This window comes from Aquila chrysaetos, chromosome 3 (genome assembly GCF_900496995.4).
Source record: "Aquila chrysaetos chrysaetos chromosome 3, bAquChr1.4, whole genome shotgun sequence".
Classification (NCBI taxonomy): Eukaryota; Metazoa; Chordata; class Aves; order Accipitriformes; family Accipitridae; genus Aquila; species Aquila chrysaetos.
Window position 1 is genome coordinate 44,100,112 of NC_044006.1, and position 22,381 is coordinate 44,122,492.

The 22,381-nt window shown below is 38.7% G+C and overlaps 1 long non-coding RNA gene across 3 annotated transcripts in view; it reads left to right on the top strand.

Annotated features, from left to right (window-relative positions):
• Window positions 1–21,465, top strand: part of LOC115339210 — a 35,415-nt gene extending 13,950 nt beyond the window's left edge. The window contains exons 3-6 of one of the 3 annotated variants that reach the window (XR_005932037.1): window positions 5,223–5,319; window positions 8,800–8,974; window positions 16,166–16,289; window positions 19,592–21,465. This is a non-coding gene — a long non-coding RNA (uncharacterized LOC115339210). Of the gene's footprint in view, window positions 1–5,153; window positions 5,320–8,799; window positions 8,975–16,165 lie in introns of all 3 variants that reach the window. The other 2 variants (XR_005932036.1, XR_005932035.1) reach the window with 2 other exon arrangements.
• Window positions 21,466–22,381: the final 916 nt, after the last annotated feature.

Genomic DNA, 22,381 nt, shown 5'->3' on the forward strand with positions numbered 1-22,381 from the left:
TAATGCTGCTTTAACTAATACAAGACAGTAACATTCCCTGGAGAGCTACTATGGCATGTGAGAATAGCTGGTCCAGTACGCTCTTTGGCCTTGCTCCCAGCCATTTCTCTTATGCCAGAAGCTGAACAGAGTGATCAGGCACTGCTATTCCACTGGTTTTACAAGTCTCAAGGTATTCTGTAATTTGTAGAAGCTCCTTGGCTGGACATTTCATATTGCTTAAGAACTTTAGGTCTAGAGTCTGTCAGCTTTTTTGTTATTTTTTATTACATACACTTCATTATTTGTTTTCAAGAAAAAACAGTTCTTGATCAACTCAGTGCTTCCCAGGCACACACACAAGTTAAGGACCATCATGGCTATATCTTGGTATTTGGCTTCTGGGGAGAGGATACTTGTGCCGTTAGCTGTGCCAGCAGTTTGGGGAGAACCTGTCAAGGTTGCTGTTAGCTCAAGTGTCTGGTCTTCTAGTTCACCAGAAGAAGACCCCAAAATCTGAGGAATGTGCCTGGAACATGACTCATCAGCAGATACCGAACACACTCCAGAAAAGAACCACCAGAACTGTCACTTCAGCATGAACAAATCTGCCCTGCCTTCTGATCTTTTTAGTCTATATTTACTATTAGTGAAGGAACACAATAACGACAAGAGTCAGCAGTGAGTGAAAGTGATCCCACTGGCCAAGAAAGCCCTGTTCCCCAGCCCCTTACTCCTGCTCTTCCTCATCCACGTGTTCCTGTCCCCTCAAGCCCCCCTCCTTCCTCGTTCCAGCTCTGACAGCAGGCAGGCTTTGCTGTAAGTTGATCTAACTCACTGCTGGGTTGCTGGGTTTGATTTCTGCTGTTTTAGCAACTGAAACTGGCTCTCAGAAGTAGCTCATTAGCTCTGGAGCTGGCACGCTGTAAACAGCAGGGGTGAGTGGTTAGCGCTGGGGCAGAAAGGAAGGGTGGGAAGGGCAGGGAACAGTGTGTGCATCAGCTGTGGTGGGGTGTTAATTCAGCTTACTAGAGCTGTGAAACAATCCCTCAAAGCTAAACAGTCTGTCTTGCAAGCAAAGGCAGTGAAAATACCTATCAGTAAGATTCTATAAACTGTGGTTAACAGTGTTGCTACAATTACTAAATGTAGGCAAAAACTGGAAGGTAATGTTGTTCAAGTCTTCATTCGCTGCAGATATACCACTGATAATAGAGTAATACACAGTTGAAACAAAATTGGAACACTGAGGAAAGCTTAAGCTATTTATAGTATTTAATAATTAATTTAATAGTAAAAAGTGCACTGATTGTAGTATTCATTTTCCTATTTAATTTAATTATTACTTCTATTTCTTAATTAATGGTGCAATAGCTTACTTTTGGATAGCACCTTTTTTGCCTAATTCCCATTTTGCATCAGAATTTAATCAAGGTCTTTCTGTTGTTCACAAAAAATAGATACATACCTACATACATACTTTCTAAACAATTACTTGAGACTCTACACGTTGTAATCTATCAGATCCCTGCAAGAATCATAAAGGGACTCTTACGCCTAAATGCTTGTTCCAGGATGTGTGACACACCTCTAATTTTTGACCTTCTTACGCTCACAACACTCTGGTAAAATTGGGAACTTTTATTACCCTCAGTACAGCTGGGATATCAAAGCACAGACATGTTAAAGTCTGTATTAAAAAAAAAATGTTTAAGTGCATGGATCCCACTAGCTGACTTGCCTAAGGTGGTAAGAAAAGCCTTTGTGGAACAGGCGCTGGACTTAAACCTGCCAAATCCAAGAGGATCTTCTTTACTACTAGACTTTGTTGTCTCATGAAGATTGCAACAAAGAGTTCATTTAAAGCTGGGTGTAGAGTACTTTGCTGAGTGTGGAGAAAGATTTTCATGTAAGGGGAGTTTTGGATATAGGTCACGGGAGGGCAGAAAGGATATAAAATACCTGCTGATGTATATGATGCCTTTTATGTCTAAGGAAAATGAAAGCCATAAAGTTTTGAAAAAAATAATATCCATGGCATTCAAAACCAAGCTTAAATTAAGGAATACTGGGTTATGCTGAAGCTCCGAGGGATTGAAGTCAAGAGAGTGGAGGCATTCCTCTGGAAACAAAAAAAGAGAGACTCCATAGATTAACTTAGCATTGCTTTAGAACAAGTTGTTGTTGTTGTTACTCAGAAAGCCAGTGTGGTGACAGCCTATGCACCTATTTGGAATGTATAGCATGAACAACAACAACAAAAAAGAATCAGTTTTAAGGTTAAGTCTAAACTGTTAAAAAATAGGATGCTGTTATCTTTGTGTTATGGGCTTTATTTGCTATATTAATGTGAAAATACTTCTCAGTGTTTCAAATAATTTATGAATATAATCATGGCTCTAAATTTTGTAGCTTTATTTTATATGAAATCAATTTGGTGGAGATATTTAGAGGGGGTTTGCATGCATTTTTTATGGCTAAGAAAGGAAATTTAAAATGGAAGTACATAAAGTGTGGAGCTTTTCCCTGACGTGAAAGGAATTCTTGATGGGACTTCTAATTTCCTATGCTGGCTGTAGGAGACTAGCCTAAAGGAACAAAAAAGTTGAATTCCTAACAGGTGACATACAAAAAATGTAGTAGATAGAATATGCTTTATTCTGACATGCCTTGTTCTGGGAGTTTTAAATATCACTGGTAACAGAATAGGACTTTGGAGCTGTGCATGATCTTCCCGAGGCCTATCTGTGGTGTGCAGATACACGCAGGGATATGTTGACATACCCTCCTGAGAATGGTCCTAAGTTTGACCTCAGGGTCCACTCTCAGGATGCTGAGAAGTGCTGTCCATTGGTAGCCCACAGAAGTCATCAGGCTTTGCGTGAACCAGCTTCATGCACAGCAAGGTAGAAAAAGGTCTACGAAGACCGCCCACTTAACGCCTGTTGGAAGCCACTTTCAGACTGGTATATAGGTGGTTGCCCTGTGGATCATCAAAATCATGTAATCACTTCCTACAATTTTTATCTAAGCATTAATGTTATTAAAGCTGGACAAAACAGACAACACACACTAGTCTTACTCTACAGAATACAGCTTTAGCTCAATAAATCTCACTATATTTTCATAATGTAATAATTGGCTTTTTATTTTGTTTTGAATTTTATTAATAAAATTTTATTAATAAAACTGGTTTTATGAAATGTAGAATGTATAGAAAATCAGTATTTAAGTGTTGTTATTTTACCAATCCTATGGGTAATGTATTCTCTATTCAAAATATTTTGGTTTTATTTGGTGCTATAATAATAAATTATTCTTTTCAAGATGTTCAGAGTATTTGATTTAATAAGTGAAAGCTAGATTTAAATGCCAGAATTTCAGACATATAGCATCAGGTAGCCTTGAAGCAAGAAAAAATATTAAATACATGAAACTTGTCAGAAAGCACCAATACATTAAAAAAAAAAGAAAAACATGTGCTGAACATATGCAGTGGGGTTTTTTGTTCTCATACTTGTCCAGGCTAATACCGTTCCAGCAATTTTACAAAGACAATCTGTTTTCACTGTATTTCATCTTTCTTCCTTCTCATCAGTATTATTCCTGGCAATACTCGCACAAGTAAACAGTGACACATTTGAAAAAAACAGAGGATTAATATTTCCAGGGTGTGTTTCCATAAGCCTCTGGGCTTTTCTGACATCTCACTGCCTCCTGAGAAGGGGAGGGATTGCTCCTCCTGCTCTCAGAGGGCCTCCTTCTGTAATCACGGGCAGTGACCACACAGTCCTTTCTCCTCTTCTTGCTCTAATACACGTCAGTCCCCTCCCCGAGCCAACGAACCCAGAATATGCTCCTTTTTTTTTTTTTCCTGGGCTTGTGTGCTAGGTTACTGAGCTGCACAGGGTCACAGAGAGGTCTCCGGTGATACTTCCGTGGTGGGGCCAGGTGCTGGAGAACATAGAGGAGGAGAAAGACAAGGAGGCGTTTTCCCTTTCCAGTGGAGAGGAGTGGTTTCATCAGCTCACCCTGTTTAATGTAACTTCACCCTCCAAGTAGGTTTAGTGAAAAAAGAAAGGGCTTTTTTTGCTAAGTCAGTTAGGGTGAAGACAGAGAGGGAGGGGAGCTGCTGGTGGTAGTAGTTCTCTGCGATTCTGTCAGTGTACACACTATCAGTGCCAGCTCTTCATAGCAGCCTAACAAAGTTCTGAGGACTAAGCAAGTCCTGTCCCGGCAGTCTCACTACCTGCTGAGGGTATGGTTCAAGGCACAGCGAGCACCTACCAGACTGTACCTCTAGTCTCTGGATATTACATAGCTGGTGTTCAGAGCAACTGGGAAAGTGAAATTACAAGAAAGCAGAACTATTTTTCAGTTCTCTAGCTTCTATTCCACGTGGGCTGACCTGGCTTGTTCCTTCCACCAAGCATGCTAGAAACTGCAGCTCCTCCATCTCCTCACGAGCTAACCTCTCATCGCCACCCAGGGTAAAGGCCTGTGTGGCTGCAGGCAGAGATAAGGGTCAGGTACAGGTCAGTAAAGGCAAGAAAACAAGCTAATGCAGAGCCAAAGGCTTCTTAGAGAGGTGGTAGATGCCCCAAGCCTGTCAGTGTTTAAGGGGCATTTGGTCAATGCCCTTAATAACATGTTTTAACTTTTGGTCAGCCCTGAAGTGATCAGGCAGTTGGACTAGATGATCATTGTAGGTTCCTTCTAACTGAACAAAGAAACAGAAAATAAATAAAACAAAGGATTCGTTTAGAGTGGCTGATCATCCAAGGCATGTCGGGCTGACTGGGGACACTCTGCACAACGGGCTGTGTAAAGGGGACCTGCTCAGGTCAGCCCGCTGGCCCCTTCCAGCTAACTCCCCTGCCGACTTCAGAGAAGGTACAAGGGGCTGGGTTTATAAATAGACAGCTCTTTCAGATCCCAAAAGATTAATTTTGCACTAATGAAGTACTGTTAAAAAAATGGGCAGTTTTCTCTTTTAAAGGAAAGTAACAAGTAACAGTGATTTAAAAGGATATGAAAGCTATCAAGAAGTGCAAGTTGCAATGCAATGTCACTTGTGGCTGTCAGACACCTTAAATATGTGTGATTAGGCTTGAAGGGGAAAAATAACAAGTGTGGCTTCTTAAATTAAAAAAGCCAATGGCTTTTATTTTCAGCATTGAAAAGATAGGATCCAGCACTTTGGCATTTAACAAGATTTATTCTTCTGTGTGCCTCGTTGAAAGGAAGAGCGAATGAAGAGGGAATGATGAGCTCAGAACCCAGATCCTTCTGTTAGCTTACTGAAGTGGAAAAAAGAAGAACAGTTATTATGAAGAAAAGGTAAGTTGCAAATATATCAGATTGCAAACAACACAAAAGATGATTTTCTAATGACAGATAGCAAAGCCAACTTACCCATGTTTTCTGGAAACGTTATGTTTTCATTTTATGAGACAGATGCTTCCAGGCAATATCATAAACAATTTCAGTTACTTCTTCGATGGCTATAAAACCAACATCTAATCATAGAAATATTGACCTAACCACATTGAAAAAACACAAGCCCCAATTCCTTGAGCTGCAGTCAGATTGCACTATTTGGATAAGGCAAATATGAAGATTTTTTACTTAAAGTAATTCTTAATGTTGTAATTTTGTTAGTGCTTCCCTGCTTTACTCAAGCTAGCACATACTCTCCAAAGTAGCCTAGGCTTAGACTAGTCCCCAGTTCTGATCATGGCCCAGATATTGGGATAGGCTCTGGTTCGCCACATAAGTAAAGAACTAGTCAGAGTCAGTAGGAGTGTACAGCTTTCTTATGGCTTCCTCTTGGAACCTGTCTATACTGACCAGGTCAAATGCAAAGCAGCAACAGAAGTCACAGTCATTTGGAGTAACAGTAAGCTTGAGTGGGGAGATGGAGGTGGCAGAAGCTGAAGGACGAGGAAGTGATCAGGAGAGAGTGAGGCACAGAAGGGCTGTGGTGACATGGCCCTGTGAAACTCCCACTCATGCAAACTCCCCACAGGACTCTTAGTAACCACATTCTGCCCTTAGGCTCTCCAGCTTGCCTTCAGCAAGGTGGTCTATTCAGCCTTTCCTTAGCCACAGCTCTGTATTTGTTACCACTGTAAGGAAAAGAAACCTAAACCTACTGCTTTAAGTACCCAGAACGAGGACAGACACCCCCTTGGGAGGATGTGCCCTAACATTTCCATCTATTTCAGAGTGAAAACAGGTATCTCCTGCAGGAACTTCCAGGCAGATGAGGAAAAGAGATTGAAGACAAGTGAACAATGGATTATTCTCCTTTAACCGTGTGGTAGCATAGAAATATCAGAAACTATTTGGAATTTCCATGGTCACAGGCACCGTGTGGCCACAGATGAAAATAACTCCTTTCCAACCAAATTTTGCAGCAACATTGTCTCAGCTGAAAAAGGAGCTAATAACCTGATGGCAAAACAGGAATCATTTGGTCTGCATAAATATATCATTTTAGCATGGGTGCATCGTCACAAACAGACAATGTATATATGAAAGATGACAGATAACACTACTGCAAACATTTGTTGCCTCTGCAGAAGCCATCTTGTCATTTTCTGTATTTTCCATGTGTGTCAGCAGCACAAACATTGCAAGAGTTTTGTTCTAAAATTATTAGTTATTGTTATTAAACATCTCAGTTTGCATGCTGTCTTACACTTGACAGTCCACCACAGGCACCTCTGCATAAACTTCACTAGGTTTTATCTCAATTTTTGTTATTTTTACTTCTCTCTGCAAAATAAATTTTACATTTATTCAGGTAAGAGAAAGATTGTTTTTTCTTTTTAAGGGGTGGAACAGTTGCCATCACTGTTTTCATCCAACTAGAGCAAACTTGGCTAATAAAAAATGTAAAGATGATGTTTTCTATCAACCTTGAGTCTTTAACTATCTTTACACAGCACAACTGTATATAAAGCCAATAGGTTTAGATACTTGGGCCTTTTATTGCTAGTATTTACTATGTGATAAATATTTGGGATAAGATCCTGAGTAGCATGTGAAAAGGTAGATACACAAAGAGGTTGACTATATAGCTGTGATTGATTGATTGAACTTACAAAAGCTATTCAAACATACTTTAAAAAATTTTAGTAGCAATGGGATTAATTTCTATAGGAAGTTTGTAAGGAAATGAAACCTTTTTTGTCTTAAAATTGCTGCATGAGTGTTATCTGTTGTTTGACATCAAATCTGTGAGATACTTTATAAATTTCTAATGTCTTCTTCAAAGCGTTACCATCTTCTAGTAGCCTGGATCAAAGATTTTACATTTGACTGTAAAATTGGGAAAGGCAGTCACCAAAACTCATGTGCGTATCCTTTCCTTTGCTGAAAAATAATCTACTCAACTTGCTATTATGCCCTTTTGCTGACAAACAGAATCACATTTGGAAGATAATTTACTTCAAAATAGAAGCATCGATCCATTACCTAAAATAGACCACATTTTTAGGTTCAGTCCTCCTCCACATTTTAATTTTAGCATTTATTATTGGTACTAGTGGCTTTAAATAGGTTGGTTTTGTGGCAGAATCCCACATACACGTGACTTCTGGCAAAAATAGCTCCTGGCAAAAAATTGCAAAAATGGAGACCAGCCTAAAGCTAGGGTGAAAATATCTTCTGTGTATAGACACTAAGGGCGGAGAGTGAGTCAGTCTGGAGAGGGAAATTTAGGGAGAAAGGAAGGCAGTACTGCAAAAAGATGACATTGTAGTCTCTAGAAATCATTTTCTAGTACATCTGCGGCAGTGAGTAGAGAATGAGCAGTAACCATCATTTATGGCTTCTGGACTTTCCTCCTAACCTTGGGTCTAGAAATAGATTGTACTTGCTCTAACATGTACCCACCAGCAGTCATCCCACCTACCGAAGACAGGCACAGCAGATCACCATTCCAACACAAATACCAAGAAGGATATGTCATACCCATCTTGGGCAGAATCCCGCAATTGTCTATTGAAAGCATTTACATTCATTCACTCTGTGGTTCTCCATGTTTGAATTACTGTTCTAGTGAGGGAGCTACAAGTTACATGCACTTATTATGCTGGATCTGTGGTGAGGAGGACATGAATACTTTTTCACCATTTATTTTCTCAAATTTTGGTGATTGGCTTTTTCAGAAACTATGTTAAGCAAACTAACCAGTTCTCAGTCAGAATTAGTGTAATGAGATCATGAAGCAGTTCAACCGTGCATACAGAAGGACTGGTAATAGTGGGATGTTAGTACACGGATATTGAGTTCAGCACTCCAGGTTGTAGGAAGAAAATAAAAGCTGTTGGTTTCTTCATTGAATCTCATACTCTTTCCTTTTTCTGCAACCTACCAGTCATTATCAAGCTCTGAAGGCAAATGAACGAGCCGGCTTCCTTCAGGCTCTAGCAGGAGACAATGACAGCTCTTTTCAACAACCGTCCCTCACAGTCTTAGAGGTCACATTACTGATTAACAGCCCATATGCATTAGCCTCAGTTTAGTCATCTGAATTATTCTGGGTCTTTAGCGTGCATCTCAGACTTTAACTTTACTGTAATTGCCTAATTTAATGTTATTAAAGCATTTGCCTCCAATATCAATGTAAATATTATCATCTTGCTCAAAAATTGTCAGCTGGTGTCAAGGTGACCTGTGAACCCCTGACTGTGCAGGGCAGCAGAAAAGGGGTAGGAGAATGAATTAAGGCTGGGAAAACCATAGAAAGGCCTTGCAAAGATGAAGATATGAAATGGATATGATAAAAATCTGTCACACTATTTTTTCCAGAAAATTCACAAGGTGGATGGAAAACGGGACCAGGACAGTGGTAGATATGCCTGAGCACTGGTACTTTCCTTAGTAGCCCGTGGGGTGAATTCTGTGAAGAAACAGGGAGTTGGTCAATGCTACCCATTTCACCTGATCTGTCATTCCTACAAGGCAAGGAGCAGCAGGGGAGAAGGTGAGGTTTACTCAAAGTATGTTTTACCTCTGCTTTTCAAAAACCAAGCTGCAGGCACAAAAGTCATACAGGTCCCTGGAAGATCTATGTCTCCACCTATGGATAGACAGGTGATAAGTACTTATGTTAACTGTATAGCTGTCTGGTCTTCAACACTCTGTCACTTGGTGTCTCTGTATGCACTAGGGAAAATATGGCTATAGACTTGTACAGGCTAATTTGACTGCTCCAGAGGGCAGTTATTGTACCCCAGGAAATTCTACACAACTAAGAGCATCCTGATCCATTTCAGGAGGTGCTTAAGCACAGATCAGGAACTGGGGACCAGACGGCTTTTAGCAACCAAGACTACTGTGAAACAGGGCTTTTGCTTGCTTGTTTGTTTAGAAACTACTTTTCTAAAGGTATTTCAGAGATTTTCCAGCTTAAAGTACATGGGATCTGATCCAAAACCCAGCCAGGTTACAGAGTTTATAGTGAAATGCAGTGTTTTGTTCCCTTCAATCTAATCCCAGCACAGCGATGAGCACCACCAGTTCCCATTAAATCCAATACAACCACAATGGCAGTTGAGACCACTCAGTTGAGAATTGTCCCTCTTAAAGTAGATAAACGGTAAGTTGTAGCATAATGTTCATATAATCTTTAGTATTTAGTAAAACTGCAAATATGGCCTTTTGAAATAATGTCTTCTTTCCTCAAGTAGCTGTAGTCCTACAGGCATTATTTGACAGTCTAGTAGTAAAAAGTCTTATTAATATGCCTGTGAAAGAAAGGTATACAGAAAGAGTTTTAATGCACTTTGCCACAGGAAAATTTACTAGCTGTGTACCTTCATGAGTCACATATGTTGACTATAGTATTTACGATGAGGTTGAGAACCAAGATATATTAATAAGTTAATGAAAATTACCTATGCTGTCTTTTTGCAATTAATCTTTGTCATAAATCTGGAATGAGATCCATAGAAATTTCAACACGAAAACATGAAATATAAGATTAATAACCTGAAATTGTGTACTGCTATTGAATTGTGGGTAGAAATATTGTATCTTTAAATGTAATTAATTTCATTCAAATTCTGCATACATAAATGATGAATGTGCTGCAGGACAGTATTAAGAAAAAATAAATGGATTAACACGTACTGCAGATCTTGGCACACAATGTTAGTTTTGCTGTAACAACCTTAGATATAAGGGGATTCTAACTAAGGGATAAAGTTTGGATTTCCATTTAAAAAGAAGTCATCACACTATAATTTTTTACTTTTTTTTTAAAGTACTTGCAAAAAAGTAAAATCTCTACTTTTAAGCATATCTGATTGATTTCTATCCTTGGCTATCTTTTATTACTCACTTTCTGAATAACAAAAGCACTGGATAGTGAAAGCACTTGTGAGAAGCAAGAAGAGGAAACGTGTATCATGCCGGTTGTCCGTATTTCTGTGATTTAAAAACCCTAAGAGACCAGGAACCACATTACAGCCTATATTGGTACTTTAAAATGTTATTGTTTGAATTTTTTTCAGTGCTGAAAGAACAGGTAATTTTTGTTCTATATGTGGTATTTCCTTTAAAATAAATCTATAGAAACAGACACAACCAACCAATTGATTAGCAAGAGCAGTGCTATAGAAGGATGTCAATTTGCCACACCCAGCCTTTCTTCACAGGATAAAGAGGGAGGAGAAGATGCTTCTTTCTTTTATGACAATGTTGCTGTGATAAATGGCTATTTAGAAGCACCTGGGTTTCATGCACTCAATATATTCGTCCCAATTTGGTGCTGTTTTGAAAGAGGCTTTGGTAAAGAGGGGTTCCTTTTCTACTGTCTTGCATATTGTCTTGGATGGAAGTGACCATCACGATGATCCTAAATAACACAGTCCTCAGGTTTCCTCAAATGGCTCCCTTACACTCTCAATATTTCTCTGAAACTCATTTTCTTGGCAGGTATTGATGTTGATTAGGAAGGGTTAAGTGAAGCCTTCAGAGTCCCTTTGGCATATTGCTCATAACCTCACTTAAATGGAAGGGTCAAAGAGTGAAATGAGAATGAAATGGTAGGTAGAAGAGGCCTGAGAAAGTATTTTTAGGAAAAAACCACACATGGGGAAAGAGCGGCCTCTGCACCTTTGCTAATGTACAACCTCATGAATTAAGTTCCAGAAAGAGGATGAATTTGGACTGTATGCAGTGTGCAGCCTTTGGGCTTGCCATACTAGCAAAGAAATTCACCATACAAAACCTAAATCAGCCTTCATTGATTCCCAAAACCTAATCAATCTTTTTAGATGTGGCTGTCTTCAAAAACTGGCTCAGAATTCGACATAAATACCGTTTTATCTCTAAAAGCATGTCTCAACTTAATTTGAATTTCCCCTGGATGCAATTTTATAGGCCTTGTTTTTTTTCTGTTTAGTTTATATCTTGCCTTTTTTAACATTATTACATTTGAAACTGGGCAGTCTGGCTGAAAACTTATTCTTGGCTGGCTTTAATTTTCTTTTTCTGTAGACAAAAAGTTATTTTACAACATGTTGAGATAGGTCTGTACTGAGAAAGTCTGCTGAAGTTTTGTTTTCTGAAGTTTAATATAGGGGTCATTTTTCATTGCTATTTCATATAATTCAAGCTTCATGCCTGGCAAGCTGACAATGAAAACCACGAGCTCACCAATTAATTAGAGGGAGGTACCAGTAATCTCACTTTCCTGATCGGTATCTGCCCCTTCCTGGCAAGTATTGTCCTGTGATGGAGAAGAATGCATGCAACTATTAGCATATGGTATCTTGAAGAACCGCTAGTTGATAAATATTTTTCATCAATATCATAATTATTAAAGATAGAAACGTAATAAAATAGGGCTAGAAGGGAGTTCCAGGGTAATCTTACCTGTCTCAACACCTGAGAACCCAAACTGTCACTGCACAGCTCTTTGCATGACCTGTTTCAGGGCCACCAGTTGTTCAGAGAGGGTTGACCAGAGATTTTATCTATAAATGCCAGGGGTATTTCTTATTGGTGCTTTTGGAAGAGGAGCTTCTCAAAGGACAGCTAGGAAGTAAGTGACCATACAGGCTGGAAGGAAATTGAGCAAGCGGATCTGAAGATAAAGGGAGGACAAGGACATTGGCAGACTATCATCAGTCTGAGAATATCACCTGGGGACAGGATCATGAGACTGGAGTGGTGGCAGAGCATCAAAACAGTAGTGAACAGGATGGAAATGCATGAGAATGGTGAATTAGCACATACCAGGAATGGAGAAAGGGTCAAACGTGGCCCTTTTTTTTTAAGCTGTATTTTCAAACTGACATAACCTCCACACTATTTGGAGTGAAAGAGCTTCATCAAAAGTTTAGAACTTCAGAGACTAATATAATGCCACCTAATCATTTAAATGTTGTAATTTTAAGCATAGAGGGGACACAATGAATTGTTTTCAACAATATTGTTGAAATGCTGATGATAAAGGTAGTGCTTATTCTCTGATCTACATTAGGAATTCATAGGATTAAAAATCTGGATGGAAGTCTCTACAGTAACAGGTGGCAACTGTAAGTCAGCATGTGAGGCAACTGACTAATGGGCTGTGTGTATATGGAGAGAATAAAGTGCAGAAATAATGTTTTAATTGTCTTTGGTAGCCAGTACAGTGTGTCAGTACAGAAAAAGCTTTCCTTCTTGTTGTGACATTTGATAAAGCAGTTTTCACACAACCATTTTCACTGGAGGCTGAGGTCTGTATTTTATTCCTATGAAAGAATGAAACTCCTGCGTCAGCCTGGTAGATGGCAGATAACTGTACATAAAGCAGAAGGATGAAGTTCAAGTTGCCATGTCAACAATCTGGTATCTATGTGGAAATGTAATGGGCTGTTGACAAAATGTCTTCTTCTGGCTTAGTACCCACCAAGATTCCCCACTGAGGAACTTTTAATCAGTGACAAGAGGTTTACCTCAGTTGCACCCTGCTGTAAGAGAACATGCAGGAAGAAATTACTGTACTACATAGTTTCAGAGTTACAGGGAGAGTGCTGGAGAAGAATGATATCAAAATGCAGAAGAAAAGCAACACAATTTTAGATGTTTTCTAGCAAAGGCTAGTCTTCGTGCTTGTGTTGTACCTTGTTCACAGGTAAAAATACAGGGGGGGTTTCTATGAATCTTTTCACCTCTTACAGACCCAAGAGGAAGTGGCCTTTTGAAGCAATTGAAAGGATTCTCCAAAGTCAGTTGCTCTACCTGCGTTTCACAAGCAGGAGAGCCAGTGTTTGTGGATAACCAGATGCTCAGAATGGGAAGTCCTTCCTGTTGTTTTGGTTGTAAAGCACAGATATAGTGCTTGCCCAAGTTTATGTGTGCACATGCGTATGCTAAAAGCTGTAAACCTGGCCTGTACTGTACTTTGGCAACAGGTGTTGTTTTTCTTTTCTATGATTCCAAAATATTTAAAAAAAAAAAGTGGGAGGTACTGTAGGCAGCACTGACAACTTGCAAATACTGTTTGTTCAGAAAGAAATGGAAGTACAAAGAAGTGCCTAGAGAGAAAACTTACAGCTGCTAAGAAGAAGAATGGTTATATTCTAAACATAGGTCTTAGTATGTCAAAGAAGAGTCAGACTGATTTTGTAGATATTTCAGAGTAAAAACCAACAGGAATTAACAGAAGATTTTATATTAAAAAAAAAAAGGAAAAAAAATGTTACTTATTAGGAAGCCACTGGTTCCAGAAGCAGACAAGGTTACACAAGAGCAGAGTAACTACAAAGATAAATAGAAGTATGCACCTGTTCACCATATACAAAATATTGCAATACCACGAAGCAAATGAGGTGCATATTTTCCTGTCATGTTTCACCTGTCCCAGAACAGATATTTCACTGATAGTCTGAACATGTCCCAGACTTTAACAATATTGAGGAATCAAGAGAAAGGAAAAAAAGATTCACAGATTCATTTTCATTTTTGGAGGGCTTAGTCCTGTATTTCTCTCTGAGCTAAATGGCTACATTGAGTCCAATGCATTGCCATATTGACTTGTACAGTTATGTTTACTCCTTGAAGTCAGCACCAACATCTTCTGCTGCTTTTGATACATATTTTTGTTTTCTGGGGCAGCTGCCTCAAAAAGAATGGGTTTTGGGATGAGCCTATATAACATACAAGGTTATGCCATCACTTGCTTGGGAATTATATATGATAATATGCATCTAAGTAAAGCTGAGTCAACAGCTCAGAAAAAGAAACATTATTCATGATATACATATTAAATCAAACATCTGTATGAGGGAATAAAGTGAGATCCTTTGTGCTCTCTCTTCTGTGTAAATTTCCTTTACAAGGGGAAAAAATTATATCTGTGCCTTCTCTTTGAACTCAGTAAATGCCCTCTGGGTCAGTTATCAAAGAAGAAGGGGACTTCTTTACAGTCATCTTACTAAAAGAATTATAGAGCTCTTCGAGGGAAGTGACATGCTTTTGGGTACCGTAACGCCCACATCAATAATATTAAATAGCATTTGCTATTAAAGGGAATCCTGTTACGAATGAATTTCTGGTCTAAAACTCAGATTCCATCTAATCTTTTAGTTGGTTTCATTCCTTTGAGACAGTCTTGAATAGAGGCATTAGATTTGCTCAGGCTGTATAGCATTTCTTTAATGCCAGCAACTACAAAGAGGTTTTCGCTAAGACCTTAGAAAAGAATCTGGAATTTCAGGTATTCTTTTGGAACTTTTTCAGATCTGTTGTTTTCTAGTACTATGAAGTGTTCTCTTTTTTTCTCTTAAAAATAAAAAAATCTTTTCTGCAGCTGTGCTTAGAGTCCAGTTTTACACCTTCTCTTTCAAATCACTAATAACCTGTAACTAAATGCCTGTCATGTTCTATCCTTAGTTGACAAGAATGTTTTATGCATGGATGTGTGCACTTTCACACACAGAGAATCACAGAGGAGGAATGTTGGAACGGATGTAAAGTGATCATCTGGTCCGTCCTCCATGCACATGCTGACTGATATATAATCTGTGTGTTTTCATGTGCACTGTATCTGTGTATGTTATTCATGTGCAAGAAGATGGGGTTTTTTTTCAGATTTGCCATTTTTCTGCTCACTTTTTTTAGCAGCCTTTTTTGAGAATTAGTGTTTTCTTTGTGTGTCAATAGTCAGCCATTTGACACCTAGTTAGTAAACTGGCTGTATTGTGCTCAGAGTTCTTTTTCTTCAGGAATCTTATCTGCTGGAATATAAATTGTCTGGCAGGTATGAGACAAAAAAGCCAACTAAATGTTCAAGAAACCTGTCAGTTAAAGAAGAGAAAACATCAGCCCTTGAACATTTCCCCCTTTGCTTGTGTTTCCCTTTATAACAACAATTGCTTTTACGAGAATGCCTAAAGCAATTTCAGTGCTGTGTGTTGGTGAGGAATAATGCCTCTGATAAGGAATATTGTGGGTTTGTTTTCTGATTAAGTGTTGAAAAGAATCCTGTTGTGCATTCTTGGCCCTACATAGTTTAATCTTGTAAGTCACTGAAAAGCAGGAGACACTTCAGCTCTCCCAGCTGATCGTCACAATGAAACTGTGAGATAAAAAGTGATCTGAATGATACTTTTCAATTTAAAATTGATTGTACATTGCTGAACATGTATGGTAACACACACTCACTCTCCTGTTTTTAGGACTTTATTAAGTCATTCCAATATTGAGATTTTTAGTGAAACCACTATTGGGAAAATTGAGGAAAGAATCCCCCAAAATGGAATAGATTCCAGAGTCAATCTTCAGAGACAATTATACTCATTAATATCTAAAACAAAAGTTTTCATGCTGGGATCCACAGAGTGTTGCTAACATCCTCAGAGAGGAGGCTTGTCCACTGTAGCTGCCAGGTAGAAACACATTATAATTTCTGTAAAACTCTGCCCATGTGTGCAGTTGCTATTGTTGCCATAAGAAAGTTATGTGACCGTGACTGAGGGATGTAAACAATACAAGCAAAGGTAAATGGCAGGTAAAGTGTCTCTATGCAGCTCTCAGTGGGGAAAGGAGGAGTCAAAGACCTTTCTCTGCTACCAAAAGATTTAAAAGTCCCATTTCAGGATAGCACTTCAAAAATACATAAAAACTAGGCTGTTTATCAAAATCGCCTTAAGCAAACTATTTTCCTATTTTCCTATTGCAGGCAAAGAATAAGAGGCATGAAGTGTGGAGTGTATAGTGAACTGAGGAAAAGAAAACATTCCCTGAGGGCAATTTCACCCCTAAATCACCAGCACATATATCTGCCTTGTCTCCAGCTTAACAGGGTGGGTACCCATAGCCATACCCATACCCGTACCCTTTCCCCCCAACTCTGAAAATATTTATTTTCTTGAAATATGTCCTACTAAGTACTGGGAGCAGAGGGATGCCCCTTGGGGCGGAGGAAGGCACTCTCCATGGTCCTGCAGAGAAAGCACCTGCCTTGCCCATGCCTGGGTCAGGATTATGGGAAAAGACCATCGCTCTGACTTTTAAGTAAACGATAGCAGAAAGCAAGAGGCTTTCATGCAAAGAGTCTTCAACACCATTTCTGCTTTTCTAGTTACTAAGCAGAATAAGTGATTTAGGTGAGCGTATGGCTCATTTCTTATCAGTTGTACAGTGGCTCTGTTGTAAACAGGTTCTCTCCCTGCAAAAAATGCTTTATGAGATATGAATTGCAGATAAGGAAAACATGCCAAAAAGGCTGTAACAAATGAGAACAGACAAAGCAGTGGATCTGCTCTGCAAGTGTGTGAAATGGGAGTTCAAACTACAATTGGACAATGCAGCAGAGAAAACAAGGTCACCCTCTCCCTCTGACTGAGGAAGTGAGCAGAGATTTGGGCAGTAATGTACTGATTTTCTCCCCCACACCCCATATGGGAGGCTGTCACTGTATTTCTTCTTTACCCAACAAAAAAAGATACCTAGAAGAACTGATACTTGGCATATCCCGAGGTAGGTGAGCTCTTTCTCACGACGGGTGGCTGTGGATGTAAAACTGAGTTGTGGAGAAATCATTTGCTGCTGGTCTGAAAATGAGCTGAAACCTGCAAAAAAAGATGGAACGATTTAGGAAAATAGCTACCAAAATGCTACCAGGAAAGAAAGAGTGGATGAAATGCTCCCTTTCTTATGCAACTTGGTTGTGTGTCATGTTAGTTCTCCAAAGGCAGTCTCTTTTTTCATTTTCTGAATATAAATTGTGTCCATAATACTGTGTCCAGTCTCCTCTTTTGTTGATCTCTGCTGCCATCAACTTTGCTTAAGTTGACCTTTGAACTCATGGTAAGGAAAATTTAAAAAGTAAGAATGTTATAGGTTCATGACGGAAGGTGCAAGGTGAGACTGAGATTTGGAATGAATATTTATATATATAATTCTGAAATGAGCTTACTACCTTTTTTGAGTATACAAGGTGAGTTCTCCAGCTTCTTCCAGGTTTGTGTTTGTGAGAACAATGGTAGAAAGACAAAATGAAATACCTGAAAGCCCTTTCTAGATTTGGACATACAAAACCATGCTATTCCAAGGAACTTTGAACTCGGAACCCAGTTTTCCCAAAGATATTCTCCTCTCTCCTCTCCCACCAGCGGTTCTTTGACATTTCCTCCAAAATATTTGTGCAAGTCCTGGAGAGGGAAGTTGAGAAAATAGAGCATGAATTAACCCTTTGTCTGCATGGCGGGTGGTGTAGTCCCTCACCTTTGTCACTGATTATCTAACATTACTTGCTTGAGCCCACTGACTGACAGTCTCTTCAGTACACTTGGTTCTAAGGGCCCCAAATTCCCCAAGAACTGCATCAGGTTCACCAAGTAGACGATTCAGATGCCTATTGTTAAGCATAATGAGAGAGTCATTTACAATTTCTGTCTATATGGAGTGTTTTATATCTAGAGGAGAATGTGAGGCAACATTTTCAAAGCCTAAACTGACATACGCTGTGTTGTATAAAGTTTTTTACATTTATTTAATGTCAGTAATTGCTCAGGAAATAAAAATCAAGCAATTAGTATCTCTAAAAAGAATATGTACATATAAACGTAAGACTTGCCAACACAGCGGGAAAGCTAGAAAGGAGGGTATGAAATAACTTAGCTCTATGCCATCTTTTTATAGCACATTCTGTACCACTGGCCAATTGTGGTATTTCACAACACAGGTAGTAAATCACATCTACCGTAGTGTGTCACACATAGCAGATTAAAGAGAAGAAGTCCTGTTTTCATTCTGGTTGCACTTTAAAATCATCATTAGCAGCTATGATCCATTACTGGGAAACTACTGTCAAATGGTATAATAAATCAATGGGTTAGAAGCACTCAGTACTCTGCATGCACATTCACACTTGCACTTTTTATAAATGTTCTTTTGTACACTGTATCACTTGTAGAAAAATACAGATGTGCCTCTTTATGGAGTTCATTGTCTAGTAGCTCCCTCTGTCCTAGTCTTCTATCACAAAAATCTTTCAGCTTTTGGCCCTTGTTTTCATAGTCTCCTTTCAACATAACGTGCAGGTTGGCTAGAACAAATTATATTCCATGCCCTGCATTGGGAAGATCGGACCAAATTCCTTTCTGGCAATAAAGTACCTGGCAGTAGGACTGCAGAGCATTTGCCATAGACATGGGGTAATCCAGAATGCTTTCCAAATGCACAGCTGAATGGGGCCACTCCAGACCAAAAGTGAGGAAAACCTGGATGAAGGAGAGTGATGGTTTGATCATGCAATGCTGATTCTGCATATTTTTACTATAATTCTTTCAAATGAGACAAAACCACAGAAACTAATTGTTCTTTCTGCATGTAACATGCTGATTATTCTCTACATGTGAAGCATACCCTTACACCAGATAGCTGACTTAGGTCTTGCATGGATATATGCTAGATCGGGAAAAAGTGGAATCAAACAAGTACTTCTGTGACATGCAAGCACTTCCTCTAAAGGCCAGCCATGCATAGTGAGAGTATGTAAGGATGTCACTCACCTGGTTATAGGCACTATGCAGTTTTAGTATAATTCAGCTCTATTGCAGCAGCCTGGGAAGACAGCTTGTTCTTCTGCATTCAGTCAGCACCTGCTCCACTTTGTAAGCTGTCAATGGGCGCTGTGTGCTTGAAAATGGTGTAGGAGTTTATGGTAGGGGACTTCGGGTTGCATGCGGATAAATTAACCACCGTGCTTAAGAAACAGAATAGAGGAGGCAGTCTACAGGGGAAAACCAAAAGTAAATGTATCCTACCTGTGTGTTAAAGTAAGTATAGCCATGCAATGAGTTCCTCTGGTCTTCCAAGGCTTCATGACCATGAACAACATGAGGTTGTAGATGAAGACAAGGGAATCCTTTTCAGTTCACAATAGATTCTGTGATGAATAAGTATGTTGGGCAAGATTCAACCCTGGGTCAACTAATCACCTCACCTAGCAGAACGGACAGCAGCTCAAATGCTCAGTTATTGTCATAACTTGTTCACAAGTTCAAATCGTCCCCCAAATAAATAATTGCTAATAACTAAAAATGTCAAGGAGGGGAAATTATTTACCTTTACTCTCTCTTTTTTTTTTTTTTAATTTTAGGAGCTGCTATACATCCAAATCAGACAGTTTCTTGTTTTATCACTTATGGTATGTCAGGCAAGGTTTCCATATCATCTCATGAAAATTTCTACATAGGACTTCTTTTCAAAGTGACTGTTCTCTTCAATCCTAAACATATCATAAATTTAACATTCAGAAAATTTTAGAAATAAAAATGAAGACTGTATCTGCTGATCAGGCTGGAACCCTGTATTTTCACTGTTCTAGGGAATTTGCTTTTATCCTTGTAGACTGCAGAATAGAAGCATTGAGAAATACCTACACTGAGTCATTCTTATAACATTTTACATTCTGTTATGATCATTTATCTCTCCTTTAAAGGTCTGTACAGTTGAATTTATGATAGTAGGTCAGACTGGTGGGAGAAAGAGTATGAAAAAGAGAACCTCACATTTTTTTTCCTTATTCTTTAGAACATTTACTAAAAGATTACTTCCTGTGAAATGTGAACTAAGCATACGTTGTGATGATGTGGTCTACCATTAAGAACTTTTTTGTTCTAGATTTTGTTGATTTGGAACCCATTGATGACTTTGCAGTTCATATGAATTGTAGCTATTCATGTGCATGTATACATATATAGAATTTCCTTTAAAATAAAATAAACATATTGTTAAAAAAAAACCCCCAACAGAATAACTGAGTTCTTTTGCCAAGATAAGCATACCCTTCAGTGCAAAGGTGTAACAGTGGTGACACTACAGGTCAGAGTATGTAAAGTAATGCTCATTATTCTGTAATTTTTCCCCAAAGGCTATGACCTTCAGTGAAAATAAATAACATTTTGAAAGCAAAGGTAATGTAATTATTCATAGACTGTTTTGGATTAGTTGGCAGAAAAGCAAATATTTCAGTTTCAGCTTGAAAATCAAGCCATTATTTAACTTTCAATGTGCAGTTCCCATAGTAAATTCATTTTTAATGGGATGGTGTACCTGGTTTGTGCTTGGTAATTCAGCTATAAAAAATCTGAGCTGTGCCCCATAAATCAATCTGAATGGTATGCCATAAGACTGCAATAAATTTATGAGCTGCCTTAAAAAAAAAAACAGAGCATGTATTAAGTTTTTTATGTGTTGTACATATCACAAGTCAAATCTTTGACTCTAGAAATACAACTATGGGAGGTTTTAAAATGGTAAAATCTCATTTGGGTCACCTGGAATCCTTTGTATTTAGTATTTCCCCAGCCTGCAACTGATCTTTGGGATCCCTTTCAGATTTATTGGAAGATCTGGCTGTGAGTCACTTCCAGGGAGTCTTGCTGAAGTTCCTTAAAGATAATGTACATTTGTGCTACTGGAAAATATTTACTAATGGGGAAGCGTAGCTGTATATGTGACAACTGTTTGTCTCTGCAGGTCATTCATTTCATGGATGACAGTAGGGTCCCAGAGTTATATGACTGCAGCCCCTCACAGAGGCTTTTTCTTCTGTATCTTAAGGATTAATATGTGATGCACACAGTAGTCAGAATGATGAGAAAGGTGTAGAAGCCTAAATAGGTGGAGTAACCTTTTGCTAGTATTTATAACAAGCAATGATGTAGGAAACCTTGTGTCTGAAGCCTGGCTGGAGACCATCTCGATTGCTGTTGGGTAGCTGACAGCAGCGTGTGTTTGGTGCCAAAGTTTCTACATCAGCTGAAACGCAGAACTGGTAACGGCACTGGGTGAGCACATGGAGCCGCATCTTTGCTGAGACACCAACCCGGCTTTGGACAGCCACAGCGTCTCCCATGGAAACAGAGGGAATATTATACTGGGTCGATTTAATGACTAGCTCATGCAAAGATTAAAATCTGACAGAGCAAGCAGTAATGATGTCATTATCCTCTTTCTACCTACAGAAAGTTAAAAAAAGATGGAATTTACTAATTCTAAAATCCTGAAGGACATGCTGAAAAAGGGACTTCTCAATTACACGATGCTTGATTTAATAAATCGGAGAACAAAATGCTGTGTCATACTGAACTTTTCCTCCTCTCCTCTTGTACATGCATGCCTTGAGTTAACTATCTCAGGTTCTGTTTGGGGTCATTTTTAAATGAAACCTAATTTTCATTCAAGCATAGTTGTTCCAAATCATCGTAAAAAAAAAATTGTCATCCCTTATTCTGTAAAGAGTTAAAAATATTACAATTAGGAATATGAATGAACATGTTAGATATATGATAATTTAAATAAATATTCATGTGCACACAGTATCTGATATTATTGTATACCAAAGAAACATTCTGTAAGGGAAACAATTTGAAATTTTGTTGACTTTTCATGTTCTTGACAGCTAATATAATGAGCAATACTGATGGTGTAAGTGACTTTTATATGAATCAGTTTATTCAGGCTGACATATGTGGGCTAGACTTAAGAGGCAAAAGTATGAACTGAAGTCTTGGATGCAAGACAGTTCAAGACTCAAACCCCATTATTTGTATTTCCAATGAGTGATTAATGGGTTAATGTTTCAATTTTCAGGATGCAAATGGATGTCTTGCTTTTTCAGCATCTGGATGGCAAACTTTACTCAGTATCAAGATTACTCAGGATTGGTCCACATGTTTTGCTTCCTGTGTGTTACTAACCTCCAGATATTTTGAATCTATTTCCCTCCAGAAAGCAAGAACTTAGAAGACATTATGATCCATCATACTGAACTTTTTGTGCAAGTTACCAAACATCTGGTTTAAATTATGTAGAAAATGTTGACAGGTACTCCAGTGAAATGAAATTTCCCTATTAAGAACTGCAGTTCATTTAGTTATTTAGC